At 37.3% G+C, this 18,697-nt stretch overlaps 1 protein-coding gene and 1 pseudogene across 3 annotated transcripts in view; both read left to right on the forward strand.

Annotated features, from left to right (window-relative positions):
• Positions 1-18,697, forward strand: part of SH3GL2 (SH3 domain containing GRB2 like 2, endophilin A1) — a 253,693-nt gene that overhangs the window by 112,148 nt on the left and 122,848 nt on the right. The gene's annotated exons all lie outside the window — the stretch shown is intronic.
• LOC139439446 (serine/threonine-protein phosphatase 4 regulatory subunit 4 pseudogene) lies at positions 11,570-14,378 on the forward strand (annotated as a pseudogene).

Below are 18,697 nucleotides of genomic sequence, written 5' to 3' on the forward strand. Positions count from 1 at the left end.
CTTCTCCAAGGAACCTGCCTCCTTCTAGTGGGGAATGGTATTTAAATTGTGGTGCTAGGTGTGCTCTTTGCTACCAGGGCGTTATGACTTTTAGACCCTTTTGAAGGTCAACACTAGAAAAATATATGCTCATGTGCACATAAGTATCCTTATTTACATCTCTCTGACTCTTTATCCATTACAAATGATGAATTCATACTGATACCTTCAGATTTCAATCCAGTACCACAGGGTTCATTCCAGCATTCTCCCTTTCCATATTTGTAACCACACACCAGTGAGAAACTTGGCTCTCATTATTCTCAATATATCTGCTTAATTGCTCAAGAATAAAAAAGTGTTTTTAGAATTTCTAACCCATTCTCCTGTGAAAAAGGTACTTAATACCTAGAGGTCAACATTTATTTATTTATTTATTTTAAGTCTTTAGACTGATGGTATGCAGTCATGTACTGTGTTCAGAAGTTACTTGGGTTACTTGGGTTCTTCTTTACCCCCACCCCCATTCAATGTAGTTGTGTTATTTATTTGAAATACACTTAGGTTTATATGTCTCTGTTGTATTCCATGTTAGCACCCTTCTCCCTGTGTTTGTCAGTTTTATTTGTTTGAATATCTGAAACCTGAAAATGGGTTCAAAATCAGAAATATCATGCTTCTAGTTCTTTCTACCTATTACCACCTATTCCTGTAGGTAATGATTGTCAATAGTTTGTTTTTAACTTCCTGTATTTCTTTTGCAAAAATAAGCAGATACATATATATATATATATATATATATATATATATATATATATATATATATATATATATTTTGTACCATTCTTACATAAAAGGTAACATACTACATATGCTTTTGAACTTTGCTTTCTTCACTGAACAGTATATTCTGGAAATCATTATATATTAGTTTATGGAGATTGTCCTCTTTCATCTTTATAGCTGCATAGTATCTGCTATGTGGATATCATATAGTTTATTCAGCCAGTTTTCTAAATATCATCATGTAGGTTACTATGTAGGAATTTGCTATCACAAACAATGCTATAGTAAGTATTCTTGTGCAGTTACAGGTACCAGGAGTTAGGATTTCAACTTACCTTTTGGGGGATACAATTTTGAGATGGCATTTTTACCATATACTACATTTTCATGTGTTTTTTTTGTGTCTATTTCTGTGCTTTTACACTCTATTCCTCTGCTCTATGTACCAATATCATGCTTTTTTTTTTCCTTTAAAAAAACTTTATTTTGAGATGATTGTAGATTCACATGCAGTTGTAAGAAATAATATGGAGAGATGCCCTGTACCATTTATCTAGTTTTACCCCAGTGGTAACATCTTGCAAGATTATAGGACAATATGATAAACAGGATATTAGTATTGATTCAACTTGCAGATCTTATTCAGATTCCTCTACTTTATTTGTATTCTTACTTGTGTGTGTGTATATTTGGTTCCATCCAGTTTTATCACATCTTTGTGTTTGTGTATTTGCCATCACAGTCAAAATACAGGACAATTCCATCACCACAAGTGTCACTTCTGTTGCCATTTCATAGCCACACCACATTCCCCTTTGCCCTATCCTGAATACTTTGTTTCCTGTAATCTGGTTTTCTTTTCTATAATTTTGTTATTTCAAGAATGTTAAAAAATGAAATCACACAAAATGTAAAATTTTGAGATTGGCTTTTTCTCAGCACAAATTCCCCTGAGATGCATCCAAGCTGTTGTGCATATCAATAGTATGTTCCTTTTTATTGCTGAACAGTATTCTAAGGTATAGCTGTACCACAGTTTAATTATTTACCTATCAATGGATTCCAGGGTTGTTTCCAGTTTTTGTACTTACAAATAAAGCTGCTATGAGTGTTTCAAAAGACAGGTTTTTGCAAGAAATAAGTTTTCATTTCTTTGTGATAAATGTCTAAGAGAGCGATTGCTGGCTTATAGGATACTTGCATGTTCAGTTTTGTTAGAAACGGATAGACTTTAAATTAGAGAGGCTTTTTGGTAACTTTTAATATCTGATGGACTAATACCCTTTGGTAACTTTCTTTTTCAGTGTTCGCCTTAGTTGGGGAGCAATAATTGTATTATGTCAGTAACACATTGTTGTCTAATTACCCTGCTTAATGAATCATAAGTGGGCATCAAGTAGCATTTCCTTTGTTTCTTCAAGTTCAACTTTAGCTACTTTTGGTTCAGTTTAGCTTGGCAAATAGTTTAGTATGTTATATTTATTATGTACCATTTCAGAATTCTGGATGTTGCTTAAGAAAATAAAATTATATGCCTAGGTTTTAGTCCTCTTCATCTTCTCCTTTTATCTATTTGAAACAATGAGACTTTCATATACATTGCTGATTTTCAGATTTTAGTGTGCATCAGAATCATTTCAAGGGCTTATTAAAACATAGTTTGTGGGCCCCTGGAGATTCTGGTTCAGTACGGTTTTGCAATTCCAAGATCCAGGTGATGCTGATGCTGTCAGGATGTGGACCACACTTTGAGAACCACTGGTCTAGCATTCAGATGGTACAGCTTACGGATTATCTTAGAGAACTTTGCTAGATCTCATGAATATTTGAATGATTTTTTTAATGGAAAAATGCCATAATATCTGTGCTGCTGAAGAGAAGATAAACAGTGCTGGTATCTAACAGACCTTCAAATTTTAGCACTGAAAAGGAGCTAGAAAAACCTAGCCTCAAGTCATCCATTTATTGACTCACTCAGTTATTCATCAGATTTCTTGAGTCCCGTAGATATTTGCTAGGCAGTGCAAAGGCCTCTATTTTACATATTGAGGATTTTTTTTTCTAAAAATGTTAAATATAGAATCTAAGATCTAACATTTAAGAAATGAAAATCTTGACTCTAGGACTACTTGAATTCCTTTGACAGTTCTGGGCTCTGTTCTGCACATAATTGACTTTTCCGATCGTGGCACTTAGAGTTAAAGCTGAAATTTAACAGGAAGCGGTTGTGGCTCAACTGATAGAGAGTCCACCTACCACATGGAGGGTCCAGGGTTCAATACCCAGGATCTCTTGACCCGTGTGGTGAGCTGGTCCATAAGCAGTGCTGCTGCGCACAAGGAGTGCTGTGCCATGCAGGGATGTCCTCCGCATAGGTGTGCCCCATGTGCAAGGAGTGCACCCCGCTAGGAGAGCCGCCCTGTGCGAAAAAAACACAAACCGCCCAGGAGTGGCGCTGCACACATGGAGAGCTGACACAGCAAGATGGTGCAACAACAACAGAAAAAAAGTGACAGTTTCCTGTGCTGCGTGACAAGAAAGCTGAAATTTAATTTCACGGACTTAATCGCCTTTATAACTGATAATGATATCTTGCTTGTCTTGAGATAGCCAGCCTTTCTTCAGGTATTCATCCACCCTCCTAACAACTGTGTTACTTCATTAAAGATTTGTATCTGTATTTGACTGAAAGGAAACCATGCTGGTAAATTATTCCCATTTAAGTCTATGGAGATTCCATGGGGTGCGTCCACTGACTAATTTCACAACCTACTATGTCACATGAGATCAAATTGGAAACTGACCTCAGCAACCTGATGTTTTATTTTGACCTAAGTTTACTCTGGCATGTGAGTAAATTATTATTTAGAGGTCCTGAAAATATAGATATTGATTTGCTTATTTTATAGTTGAGGTGATACACATAAATATTAAGTTTGTGGTTTAGCAATAGTTAACGTTGGAGCAGAGAAGGAAAATTTTTACATCTTGGTATCCAAGCAACTGAATGTATAATATCAGTTCTGTGTACCACTTGTTTAATATTAAGATGCCTGAAGTATAAATAATTGATTGAACAGAGACTAAAACAGCTATTATAGCTGGTTGAATTCTAAGCTCCTTGACCTGAGCTCATTATGGTAAGGTTAGTGAGGAGGAGGGCTAGTTCGCCCACAAAAGAAGCTCAGATACTGTCTCTAGTGTGAACATGGATGTTGAAAATTAGTTGGACTTAAATAAGCACTTAATTTTCAAACTTTAGATTAGAAAATATAGGGATCCCAACCTACAATCTACCAGTCAGTAAATGAGCTGCACCAGAGCTGCGGATTCTCCCCTCCCCCATATAGAGGACCTAAGGAGCAGTTTTGGATTCTTTGGTGGTGGTTGTTTTGTTTTTTTTAATTTTAAAAAAAAATTTTTAAAGAGCTTTAGATTACATCTATGATTCATAAAAAATATAAGGGATTCCCATATGTTCTACTCCCTCCCTTCCCATACTTCCCCACATTAACAACATCCTTTGTTAGTGTGGCACTTTTGTTACAACTGATGAACATATATTGAAGTATTGCTACTAACCATGGACTATAGTTTATATTATAGTTTACACTCTGTCTCACACAGTTCTGTAGGTTTTGACAAAATATATAATGGCCTGTATCTGTCATTGCAGTGTCATGCAGGACAAATCCAATGTCCTGAAAATACCCCCGTATTACACCTATTTCCTCTCCCATCCCTCAGAACTTCTGGTGGCCACTGCCTTTACATCATTGATAAGAGTTCTTCCATTGCTAGAATAATAATAAGTCTATAGTAGAATAATATGTCTACTTCAGTCCATTGTTCATTCCCCAATCTAAAGGGTTTTGAGATCGTCATGCCCACTCTGCTTCTAATTGAGAGGGGGCTTAGATCCCATGGGGCAGGTGGATGGAGCTATCTTGCTTGCAGTTACAGACCTTGAACAAAAGGGGGAAATGGAAAATACAAATGGTTTTTTATGGCTAAGAGATTTCTATGTGAGTCAAGAGGTCATTCCAGAGGTTACGCTTATGCACGTCTCAGCAGGATCTCATTGAGTGCCACAGTAAACAGTGCCTCAAATAGCAGGACTCCTGAGGGTTCTAGAGACATCCAGACACTATGAGCAAGGCAGATAGTTCAGGAACTCAGCACCCTGTCAGTGTGCCTTACTTTGGAATTTCTGCTCCCCAGTGTAATAGAGTTACTCATTTATAGGTTCTCTACACATGACTTTTCTTCCCCTTTTATTTGAATCAAAAATTAACACTATATTTGATAAATGTATGTCCCAGAAACTTAAATCTTTGGTCCATCCATGTACCATTTGAGCCCTGAATTTCAGCGGAGTTGCAACACCCACTCTCCAGTTCATTGGACTCACCCAGGACAACTAACAAGGAGATGATGATAGACAATGAATGTCCCAAGGAGCAGTTTTGTTTTTTTTGTAAAGCATACAAAAAGTTATACACCATACATTCATAAACCCTAAAAACACATTTTATTTCTAGTTCTCCCTGAGATCTCTCTCTTTTTCTCTAGGAGCATTCCCTGGATAATTTCATCCATGCTCATAGTTTTACCTCTTGTGCTTAATGGATAACTTCCAAATGCAATCTTCCAGTTTTATTTTCTTTCTTGAGAATTTAGACTCATATTCCAGTACATGCTAGGCATCTTAACTGCCACTCATTGGTCACCCTCAAAATGTCCTACAAAGATTTTATCTCTTACCTATCCTCTCTTCCAGAGAAGACTACACTTCTTGCTCTGACCTACCTTGGGGTGATGCCTTGGAGTTTCATTGGATTCTTCTATTTACTGACCTCTTACCCTTATATCAAGTCCTTTGCCATGGCCTGCCAATTCTGCCTCAGTACTTCTCAAACAAATCCACCCTCTCTTTTCTTCTTATGGACTTTTACCTTGAACTTTGTGATAACTTCCTAACTGGTCTCCCTGTCCCTGGACTTAGACCTCTCATGTTAATGCTGTAACCATAATAATCTTTTAGAAAAAAAAATCTAACCATGTTACTTTCCTCCTTTAAACACTGGATGATGATAGATTACTCACAGGATAAAGTTCAAGTGCCTTGGCTTGACTTAATAGCCCACCACCCTCTGGCTTTTGTCTATGTGCCCTTCTCCTTATATATATTAGAGTATAGTAATTCAGAACTTCTTTAGTTCCCTTGAATCACCATGATGTTTTATACTTTTTGCCTGTGATTGAGCTCTTCTTTCCTGCTGACACCTGTGCTTCTCTTGATACTTTTGCTTTAAGAATTTACTCTGTAGCCTCTAGGATGACTTCCTTGATTTCTTTTGCTCACTTATCCATTAACATGCCAGATTATATTTGGCCCTTCTCCTAAGTTATTCTTAGGGAACCATGTGTATATCTCTATGGTAGAACTTTGTCTACTTATTGAATTCATCTCTTAAGTTCCTTGAGTGGGGGGATCTCTGTTTGTTTCTCTTTGTATCCCTCTTGCCTTCTATGAGTCCTCAGATCACTTAGAAATTGATAACTGTTTGCTTATGGAGGTTGTATTAGTCAGCCAGAAGGGTTACTGATGCAAAATACCAGAAATCTGTTCGCTTTCATAAAGGATATTGCTTTGGGTTAGAAGCCATAAGGCATAAGTTACTTCCCTCACCAAAGTCTGTTGCCGTGTGTTGGATCAAGAAGGCTGCTAACATCTGCAAGGGTTTAGGCTTCCTCTTTGTCTTAACGCTTTGTGGTCCCAGCTTCTTCTAATATCAGTTGTAGGCTGGAATGAGTCTCATCTCTCTCCCAGGGCTCGCTTCTCTCTGGGCTCAGCTGCTCTTTTCTCTCCACAAGGTAAGCTGTAGACTATCAGCCTCTCTAGGCTTGTTCTCTCTCTTCAGGGCTCCATTCTCTCTAGGCTCAGCTGTTCTACTCTCTCCCATGTTTACTTCTGGATTCCTGTTCAAAACTTCAACCTCCCTTCTCTGTGAGTCCCCGCCCACCACCTGCTGATGTGCTCCAAGTAAAGCCTTAATCATTATTTAATCAAGTAAAAGTGAAACCTCTGAGTCCAATATAATCTAATATGCCAGGGGAAAAGACCAGTTCACAAACATAATTCAGTACCTATTTTTGGAATTAATAGATAATGCCAAACTGCTACAGAAGTATACAGAATCAACTGCATGAAGGAGTCCTTGCCTTTTCATTACCATTGAGAGGTGGTGACATAGTCTTGGTATTAATCTCATGTATCTATTGCTGTATATCACATCATCCCAAAACTTAATGGCTTAACAAAATTTGGTGGAAAATCGTGGGCTCCTGGGCTAAAGCTAGGTGTTTTTTTTTGTTCTCATCTGTGGTTCCTCAGCTGTAGGTGTCTTCCATCATCTGGTGGCTCACCTGGAGCTGGATGGTCTAAAACATGGGTTCTTAACAGGGGGTTTGTGAGCTTCAATCGAAATGAAAAAACACACCATTATTCTTCTGGGGACATGTTAATGTGGGTATGATATATTTATTAAATAATACACAGTATAGTGTGGACTTAGTAAGGGTTCTGTGGTTTTCACCTGAGTGGCAGAGGGGTCCATGGAACATAAAAGGTTAAGAACCCCTGGTCTTGAATGACCTCACTCATGGGTCTGGCAATTTGGTGTTGGCTGCCAGCTCTGCTCCTCTCATCATTGTGAAGACGGCTGGCCCAGGCTTCTTTACAGGACAGCCTCAGTACAACAGGAGAGTCAGAGCAAAAGCTACAGGGCCTTTGGAGGCCCAGGCCCAGAAGTCATATCATGGCCCTTGTGTCTTATTCTGCTGTTTTCAAAACAGGTCAGCAGACCAGCCCAGATTCAAGGCGATGGAGAAATAGACTCTGCCTCCTGATGGGAGGAGCAGCAGAGCTACCTTGCATAGCAGTGTGTGTATAGGAATGGAGGAATTGGTGACTTTTTAAAAAATTAACCATCTGGCACAGAATTCCTTGTGAGAACTGGATTGGCATCTCTACTTTTGGAGCTCTTTTCCAACATTGTATTACTCCTCTGATATCCATTTTATGTGCTTTAAATTTTGTATGTCTTCTGCTTTAGTAGACTTTATTTGTTTTTTAGTAGGTCATTTTTCAAATTTAGTAACAGTATAATAAATATTTGTTTCTCTTATAAAACATGCCAGATTTTTCTTGTGGTGTGTTTTCAATCAATACTGGTGGAGTATTTCTTTTTTTAATTAATAAATAATTGAAGTTTACCAAAAAATGTGAGAATTAATCAGTTAATACCTACCTACCACTCTGAACCTCTTTCCTGAGAGAGAATTAGTGGTGTTAACTGATAGCAAAAATAACATCACCTGTTTAGTTAGATTGTGCATTATATTATACTAATCTATGTTTGTCTGACTTGAATATCTAACCAGCATTTATGACTTTGTAACAACGGGAGAATGGATTCTAAATTTTCAGCACCCTGCCTCACAAATTTAGTTGTCATTACTTTGGGACTGCCTTTAAAGCTCAGGAAATACTCCTGCTTGTGACTATTAGAAGCATATGAAAAAGATCAGTATCTATCTGAAAAGAGTGCACTAATTACAGAGTTCAAATTGTGTAGATGATTTTTTCTGTAGAACTTCAGAATTCTTTGATACAGGAGATGGAGGGTCTCATGGTCCTTTAAGGATTTCAATATGCTGTCTCTACTACTTATTTGTTACCGGTAAAACCCTGATAAAATTTTTAAAGGTTTTTTTTGCTTGTTGGATTTGCTTCAGAGCTGATCGGTAAAACGCAGCAAAAATTCTAAAGCTTTTACTACTTATTGCTTTTGTTTCATGGATGATTTTTTGTAGAATACTTAAAAGCTGTGTGTATACCGAAGGGGCCTAAGGAGAGAGAGAAGACGAAAGGTTTAGTTAGAAGAAAGTACAGTTTAGGGACTGCGCATACTGTTCAGTTCCTTTGCCCTGTGTTATAACTGAGAAACAAAAATCCTTGCTGTCAGTCCTAATTCCTGATCTTAGCCTCTAGCATCTCCCCTTTTTACTTGTCCTTCTTTTTTTCAGACTTTATTTTTATTTTGAAATAAATTCAAACTTACAGGACAGTTGTAAAAATAATACAAAACCTATACAAAGAACTCCAACATACCTCCAGCAGATACCAGATCCACCATCTTTTAACATATTAACATTTTGTCTCATTTGTCTTACCATTTTGTCTATCCACCTTGCCATCTGGTCACTTAGCTTTCTACCAATCTGTCTATCTGTGTACCCCTTTTTCTAAACCTTTGAGAGTAGTTTCTATGTATCATGCTCCTTGAAAAAAATACTTCCATGTACATTTCCTGAGATCAAGGGTATTCACTGCACCTTCACTGCAGTTATAAAATTGAAGAAATTTTAACATTGGTACAAAGCTTAGATGCTATTTTCCAGCTTTGGGGAAAATCATTTCTTTTTTGCCAAAATTTAAAGTAAATCACAAGCATTACATTTTCTTCTTTAGTTCATAATTATGCATATGAGAAAGTGACATTTTCATATATAGCCTGAAAATAGCTTTAGCAATTCAGTTTTTCCTTCTTAAAACAAGGTTGATGATGTCATCTTCATTGATTAAACAAGACTGTAGCTATGAAGGTCTGAGACATAACAGGTGCTTCCCCAACTTGCTTTCCCATCTTTCTATGGTTTCCTTCCTCTCCTTTTTCTTTTATATACTTATATTCCTTTTTATACTTCTGCCTCCCCCTTTCATCCCTGGATTCTCTTATTGGCATTCCTATGTTGCATGTCAAATATGCTTTAACCCTTCTATCTTGGCTCACTTTCTGAGAGATGAGTGGGAGTCATTGCAGTGCCAGGGCTGCTCAGGGGAGCAGAGCCCACGTCCAAAATGGAACTCTTTAGAGAGGCCATCCTGCTTCACCATTTGCCTTCAATCCTTCCTGCATGCTTTGGGATTTCTTCTGGGGTGAGCAAGATCCTCTGTCCTAAAAGAACCCACATTTGTATCCTGACCTTTTCTCCAAGAAGACTTTAAAAAATATTTTCTGTAAATATGCAACTGCGTCCACTTTTGCAAAACTGGAATCTATTTATTGTTTCTTCCTTTTTGCTTATTGCCCTTTTCACATTCAGTGGATAATCTTGTCTTTGGTGTATGTTTGACCTTTACATATACTAAATGGATTGGATAATTTTTTTAATGACGCAGTGCTCTTATGTTGAGAAAGTGATATTTCAATATCGTGTTTTCTGGAGAACATGTTGAAATTTTTTCTATCAGAGACTTTCAGCTTTTTATAAACTTCTATGAAACAATTATTTTGGGGTCCACAAAGTTTCTCTTTAGGTATTATATGAATGAGCCATTATTTCATGCAGTTCAGACTAAATCTTTTAGCTGCTGCTTCTTGCACAAGCCTCTGAGGAATCTGTAAGTGATGATATTAAAATGGGAAAATATATGTGGAAGCTTATGATGGAATCACAAGTCTTTTCTAGGATATCTTGTATTACTATTAAGAATGAAAGTGAGGAGGAGATGAGTGGCAGCACATATTAGTGTAATCAATACTGGGACTGGAAACCTATCAGTGGCAATGAATGACACCATTATAATAGTACTGATTCACACTAGTCTTTTTAATATGCTCTCTATGTCATTGTATTGCCCTCTGCCTCCTGATTTACCTGCAAACATACAAGCACACTTTAAAATTTGCCTAGGATTTCCTATGACATAGTCATATGTCACTGGAAAGTCTGCTGGCTGAGTTAACATGTTGTGAAATGGGAAACAAGATGCATTAATCCTTTGAAAAACCCAGTTGGTTTGGATAAATGCCTTAGTTTTTATTAGAAAAGTTGTGAGTTTATAAAAAGATCATGCATCAAATACAGGATTCTCTTGTACCATCCTATTATTAACAACTTGCATTAGTGCGGACATTTGTTATAATTAATGAAAGCACGTTATCATTGTACTATTATAATCCATGGTACACCTTAGGGTTCACTATCTGTGTTGTACAGTCCCGTGTTTTTAATTTTTACGCTAACATATATATAACTTAAGATGTCCCCCTTTTAACTACATTTAAATATATAATTCACTGCTGTTAAATACATTCACAGTGTTGTGTTACCATCACCATGATTCATTACCAGAATTTTACGTTCAACCCAAATAGAAACTGTGTACTGTTTAAGTAGTAACTCCCTATTCCCTGCCCTTACCTGTTCCCCTGCTAGCCTATATTCTAGATTCTGACTCTAAGAGTTTGCTTATTCATATTATATACTATCAGTGAGATCATGCAGTATTTTTTTGTGTCTGACTTATTTAACTCAACATGTTTTCGAGGTTCATCCATATTTTCACATGTATCAGGACTTCATTCCTTTCTTTGGCTGAATAATATTCCATTGTGTGTGTGTGTATCACATTTTGTTTATCCATTCATCAGTTGATGGACACATGGTTGCTTCTGTCTTTTGGCAACTTTTGGTAGCACGTATGGATATCAGTTTTCCCAGCACCATTTGTTGAAGAGACTATTCTTTCCCAATGTGAGTGCACTTGGCATCCTTATTAAAAATCAGTGGGCCATGCGGCCAGTCTGCTGCTTCTCCCACTGCCAGCTCGCTTTGCCCTTGGCTCCCACAGAGGAGAGCTGGAGAAAGAACTGTGGGTTGGTGGCCACGGAGCTGCGTGTGTCTGGCCTCCCGTGGTCCCTCTGGCCTGGGTGGCAAAGGACCCCTGAGGTCCATGCATCCACTGCTGGCTGCTGCCACAATGGACTTGTCAGAACAACCTGTTCAGCTACATGGAGGACCTGCAGGAGCTCACCATTATAAAGAGGCCAATCCACCGGAGCCTCAAGATAACAGAAGAAATAGACTTGCAGTTGATGAAGACCTCAGTGATATTGCAAGGGCTGTTTATCTGCTCAGATGTTGTGTTCAGTGCTGGCAGTGGTGTGTTGAAGTCTCCAAATGTTATTGTGGAGACATCTGTTTCTCCCTTCAGTTTTGTCAGTGTGTGCCTCATGTACCTTGGGGCACCCAGTGCTGGTCAAGATATCTCAGGTGCAAATGTGATTACAACTCTTCCATTTTTGATGTGACAGACTCCTGCTGAGACATTTCAGAGAGTTTTGCCAGAAGTCAGATGTCTTCCAAGGTCAATGAGGATGCACTCCTGTTTATCCAGAGAGTATGGATCTCACAAATGTTTGTCCAGAGGGCGAGGCTATGTGGAGGAGAACACTTACTGGAAGTCCTGCATGTTGCAGAGTGGAAATGCAGTTAACAGCCACATTGTTTATGACTGTTCCACAGGAAGAATCAGTGTCAATTCAAGCATATGCCCACTCCTTCCTACTGTATCTGGAGCCTAGGGATGCAGGTATCAGCAGTACATGCTTGGAAATTCTTCTATCAGTAATGGAAGCATTACTGGGTTTTGAAGGCATGAGATTTTTAATCCACTTGTTTCCAAGGCACAATGTTCCCAAACAGTCTAGTCTCATTTAGTTAGTTGTAGGATTTTAGGAAAATTGAACAACAAATTTGATTCCCATACAATTAAAAGAGAATTACTTCCCCTTTTAAAACCACTCTGCCAAGATGTAGAATATGAAGTTAGATCTTGTATGTGTCAGCAATTAGAAAATATATCTTAGGGCATTGGGACAGAACTTACAAAATGTGTGGTGTTCCCTGAATTAATAAAACTCTCTAGGGATGAAGAGTATGACTTGCAGCTTTTGAAACTTTGATTAATCTGCTTGACATATTTGATACAAATGACAGAAGTCAAACCGTACTTCCCTTAGTGAAATCATTTTGTGGAAAATCTTTCAAAGCAGATCAATCAATTGTTATTTCCTTATCTTTTCATTTAGGAAAACTATGTCATGGACAATATGGTATTTTTACTCCAGATCAACACTTGAGATTTTTGGAGTTTCATAAGAATCTCTGTACCTTGGGTTTCCAAAAAGAAAATGGACACAGTGAAAACCAGATTCCACCTCAAATCATAGAGCAGGAGAAGAAATATTTATCAGAATGGAAGAAATTTGCTTATAACTTTCTGGCCATGATTGTTTTTGTTGATCTGAAAAACTTCCACATGGAACTCTATTCTACATTCTTTTGCATTTATCATGACTCTGAGGTAGTACCCAGACATACTATTGCTATTTGCTTTTATGAAGTGTCTAAATTCCTGAATTCTGGGGTGTATTTAATACATAAAGAACTAATATCACTATTACAAGATAAATCACTGGAGATTTAGATGCCCTTATAGATGATCTTTCAGAAATTTTGAAACTCTTTTCTACTTATGGAGAAAGCAGTGTTAAAGAAAGTAAGTTATCAGTTCTGCCTGACTTGATTCTAGCACTCATAGCTGCTGAACAATGGGCTGTAGCCTCTTTAAAAAGGAGGACTCATGAGAAGCTTCCATATTAATTGGCCTATTTGCCACATATCATATCAAGTGATCAGATTTATTGTTGTTTCTTATAAAGAACATTGGCAATCATGATGACAAATATTGTTTTACCTGTCCAAAAGGCAGTGTCATGTACCCTATGCATTTTTCTGCATTATAATCATAAACAAGATTAGAAGCATGAGGTCATTCAAAAATTAATTGAACAACTGGGCCAAGGAAAGTTACTAGAATAGACTTTGATTTTTGGATACTTGTGAATTTATTGTAGAGATGTCTTCCAAATCAATTTTCAATAAATGTTTTTTTCTGCCTATTATTGAACTGACACATGATCCAGTAACAAATGTGAGAATGAAACTTTCTTACTTCTTGACCAAAGTGAAATCTACTCTGATGATCCCTGTAGATGACAGTCTACCTCAGCGTTTAGAGATGTGTGTGAGAAAAGTCCTGTATCAAGAAAAAGATAAAGATATTTTGGCTTTTGTGAGAAAGATCTGTATTAGAATTGGACAGAATGGAAACATCTAGGGATACTTTAAAGAAAAAGTTTTATGAAAAAGATTTGATAGATCAAGAGAAAGAGAAGAACTTCTTCCTTTGGAAATGGAACAATTAGAGAAAGAGAAGTAACAGAATAACGGAAGGCCCCTGAGTGATAAATCTTTGAAAAGAAATGTAAAGACACTAAGACATCAACAGTTTGTCCAAGAGCATCCCTATTTTTATTCCTGGATCCTCTTTTGCCACCCCTTTGACAAGCAAAGAAATCAAGGAATCCAAACTGATTTGAAGCCAGTCTTCTAATAATTGAGCTTTCCCCCCAAAATATGGCAACTTAGACAAGTGCACTAGTAAATGATCTCCATCAGGATATATACCTTCTGTCTCAGGGTTAGCAAAGACCTCTGTGATTTCACTAACTGATGAATCATTCTGAACTCATAATGTCTATAGTGTTCCGACGTCCTTTTCTCCTGAAACACCCTTACCAAGCACGTCCCATGGAACAAGTAATTCACTTGAGCTGAAGAGCAGTGGAAGCAAAGATTCACAACAAGAGAGGGATACTATAAAATCCAGAAATCCAATCCATGAATCATCTGCCTAATGAAGGAGACAAAGACAGCTGGAGATGATGAGATTGACAAAAACTAAAGCAGTAGCAGGAGCTTTTTCTTTTGATGAGTGGAAAAGAGAGATGTAATGGCATCTGGTGTTGTTAAATTAGATTTCCTAGGAGGTATAATATATAATATATAATACAAAATACAATATAATATATATAATATATAATATAATAATGTGGTTGCAGAATTCCAATGTTACAGTGAAGTGTAATGAAAAAGTTTTAGGTATGTGCCTTAAGTACTGGTGCAGAAGAGACAAGTTCTGCATTTATTTGTGCAAAGAACCAACTATTTAGTTGTTTTCATTTAGAGTTTTTAGCATTTAAAAATGGTAAAATCCAAATCAGCTGAAATTGCCTTAGCTAGATAATCATCTGGAAGGGGACTAGGGAAGTAAGGAAGAGATACTCCATTTTCTTAGGAATCTCCAAGTCCAAGTGAAAAGTCATACCGAAAAGGGTACAAACAACTCCCCAGTTTATCAGTCCTATGATTGTGTTTGTAATGTGTTGTACTCGACATTCTCAGATTTAAATTTGCAATAAAAATTCTATAAAGATTTCCAGTAACTTTTTATTTAAGATTTATTTTTATTTATTTCTCTCCTCTTCCCCTCCCCCACTTGTCTGTTCTCTGTGTCCATTTTGCTGCGTGTTCTTCTTTGTCCACTTTTGTTGTTGTCAGCGGCATGGGAATCTGTGTTTCTTTTTGTTGCGTCATCTTGCTGCGTCAGTTCTCCGTGTGTGCAGTGCCATTCCTGGGCAGGCTGAACTTCCTTTCGTGCTGGGCGGCTCTCCTTACAGGGCGCACTCCTTGCACGTGGGGCTCCCCTACGTGGGGGACACCCCTGCGTGGCATGGCACTCCTTGCGCGCATCAGCACTGTGCATGGGCCACCTCCACACAGGTCAAGCAGGCCCGGGGTTTGAACTGCAGACCTCCCATGTGGTAGACAGATGCCCTAACCACTGGGCCAAGTCCGCTTCCCTTCAGTAACTCTTAATTACAAGTACTTGAAAATAATAGATTGATTTCTTCTATTTTGTGGAAAACTTATTTTGTAAATATTTTGTTTATATTTTAGATTGTATTTCTGTACTTATTTTAAAATGATGAACCTAGTTTGAATCAATTGTTCTTCCAAACTATCATGCTTAAGCTATGTCAACAGCATTTATTTGTATGGATGCTAATATTTCCATCAAAATTTGCCTGCAGAACATATACCATTCTTAATTTTAAAATGTCAGTTATTAAAAAAAGTCAGTTATTGAGATATACTGTATGAACCTACTGTGTGCTTCTCTAGTTCACAATGCAATCAGCATATAACTATATTTGTTTTATAAAATAGATTGATATATTATAAAGACCTAATTGTGGGAAAAAAATCAATGGGCCATGGATGTGAACGTATACTATTTCTGAACTTTGAATTTGATTCCATTGGTCTATATGTCTGTCCTTGTGCCAGTTCCATGCTGTTTTGATTACTGTGGTTTTTCAGTAAGTTTCAAAATTGGGAAGAGTGAGTTCTCCAATTTTGGTTTTCATTTTCAAGATGGGCTTGGCTATTCAGGGCCCCATTCTTTTTCATATAAATTTCATCATTGGATTTTCCATTTATGCAAAGGCTGTTGGAATTTTGATTGGGATTGCATTGAATCTAGATTGTTTGAGGAAAAATAAACATCGTAACGAAAATTAGTCTTCTATTCTTTTTTGATTTCTTTTAGTAATATTTTATAGTTTTCTATGTATAAACCCTTTACATCCTTAGATTTTTTTTTCTTTGAGTTGCTATTGTAATAAATAGAATTTTTGTCTTGATTTCTTCTTCTGATCATTACTAATGTTATGAAAATACTACTGAATTTTGGGTGTTGATCTTGTACCCCACCACTTTGCTTAATTCATTTATTAGCTCTAGGAGTTTTGTTGTAAAATTTTCAGTATTTTTTTTTATATATAAGATTTTATCATTTGCAAATAAGGGAAGTTTTTCACTTCCTTTTTAATTTGGATGCTCTTTAGATTTCATGCCTAATTGCTCTGGCTTTTGTTAAATAGCAGTAGTGATTGTGGGCATCCTTGTCTTGTTCCTCATCTTAGAAAGTGTGGTGGTTTGAAGCTGTATATATCCCCAAAAAACACCTTAAATTTAATGCATTCCTGTGGATGTGAACCCATGGTAAGTAAGACCTTTTAATGAAGTTACTTCCATTAAGGTGTTTCACATATCCATGGGGATAGGTCTTAATCCTATTACTGGAGTCTTTTATAAGAGAATGAAATTCAGAGCTGGAGAGAAAGAAAGAGCCTCAGAGGAAGCAGCCAGAAGCTGAAATAAACAGAACCCAGAAGAGAAGGGAGAGACAGGAGATGTCAATATGTGCCTTGCCATGTGACAAACTGAGGAACTGAGGAGTGCTGGCAGCCAGTCCCAGAATGCCACAGTCTCTGGGGGGAAAGTATCACCTGATGATGCTTTCATTTGGACTTTCTGTTAGTCTCAAAACTGCAAGCTAATAAATTCCCATTGTTTAAGCCAACCCATTACATGGTAATTTCTTTGAGTAGCGTAAGAAACTAAACCAGAAAGTTTTCATTCTTTCACCATTATGTGTGATGTTAGCTGCCTGTTTTTCACATTCCATATTGAGGAAGTTTTCTTCAGCTTTAAATTTTTTCTTTTTATTTTAAATCAAAAAGTGATGCTGGATTTTGGCAAATGCCTTTTCTGCATCAATTTAGATACTCAGGTACTTTTTTCCATCTTTCTGTTAATGTTATAGTACATTAAGTGATTTTCTTATCATGAAGCACTGTTGCATACCTGGTATAAATTCCAGTTGGTCATGGTGTTTAATTCTTTTAATGTGCTACTGCATTTGGTTTGCTAGTTAGGCTTTTTTTTGCATCTGTATTTATAAAGTATATTTGTCCATAATTTTCATTTCATGTGGTATCTTTATCTGGCTTTGGCCTGAGGACAGTGTTGGACTCAGAATAAATAAGGAAGTGTTCTGTCCTCTTTCGTTTTTTGGAAGAGTTTGGGACTGGTGTTAGTTCTTGTTGCAATTAGCGTACAGTTGTTCATAGTATCCTTATTATAATCCTTATTATTTAAGCAGAGTCAGTAGTAATGTCCCCCTTTCATTTCTGATTTTAGTTATTTTTATTCTCCTTTTTCAGCTGATGGTTTGCTGATTTTATTGGTCGTTTCAAAAAAACCAACATTTTGTATGTTGATTCTATTGTGGTTCCCCCCCCCCTTTTCTTTTATCTCCACTCTAATCTTTGCTATTTCCTTCTCTCTGGTTGCTTTAAATTTAGTTAGTACTGCTTTTTCTCTTTCTTCGGTTTTGAGCTTAGGCCTCTTATTTGATATTGTTCTTTTTATTTTTTATTTCTCTCCCCTTCCTCCTCCACCTGCCCCCCCCCCCACCGTTGTCTGCTCTCTGTGTCCATTTGATGTGTGTTCTTTGTCCACTTCTGTTGTTGTTAGTGGCACGGGAATCTGTGTTTCTTTTTGTTGCATCATCTTGCTGCGTCAGTTCTCTGTGTGTGCGGCGCCTTTCCTAGGCAGGCTGAACTTTCTTATGCGCTGGGCGGCTCTCCTTATGGGGCACACTCCTTGCGCATGGGGCTCCCCTATGCAGGAGACACCCCTGCGTGGCACGGCACTCCTTGCGTGCATCAGCACTGCGCATGGGCCAGCTCCACACGGGTCAAAGAGGTCTGGGGTTTGAACCACGGACCTCCCATGTGGTAGACAGACGTCCTAACCACTGGGCCAAGTCTGCTTCCCTTGTTCTTTTTAAATACAATCATTTAGAGCAATAGAATTCTTTCTCATCACTACCTTTGCTACATCTTATAAGTTTTGATATGTTGTGCTTTCATTTAATTTGCCTCAAGATATATCCTAATTTCCCATATGATTTTCTCTATAACCTGTTGGTTGTTAAAGAGTATGTTGTTTAATTTCCACATATTTGTGAAATTCCTTTTCTTCCTCTGTAATCAATTTCTAGTTTCATTCTCTTATCATCAATGAAGATATATTGTATGATTTCAGTATCTTTGAATTTATTGAGACTTGTTTTGTGACCTAAGATAAGGTTTATCCTGATGAATGTTTATAAGGGCACTAGAGAAGAATATGTATTCTTTTGTTGACTGAAGTGTATATGTCTTTTAGGTCTAGTTGGTTTAGAGTATCATTCAAGTCTACTCTATACTTAGTGATATTATGTCTGGAAGTTATGTCCATTATGAAAGTTGACAATGCAGGTCTT

This window comes from Dasypus novemcinctus, chromosome 8 (genome assembly GCF_030445035.2).
Source record: "Dasypus novemcinctus isolate mDasNov1 chromosome 8, mDasNov1.1.hap2, whole genome shotgun sequence".
NCBI lineage: Eukaryota > Metazoa > Chordata > Mammalia > Cingulata > Dasypodidae > Dasypus > Dasypus novemcinctus.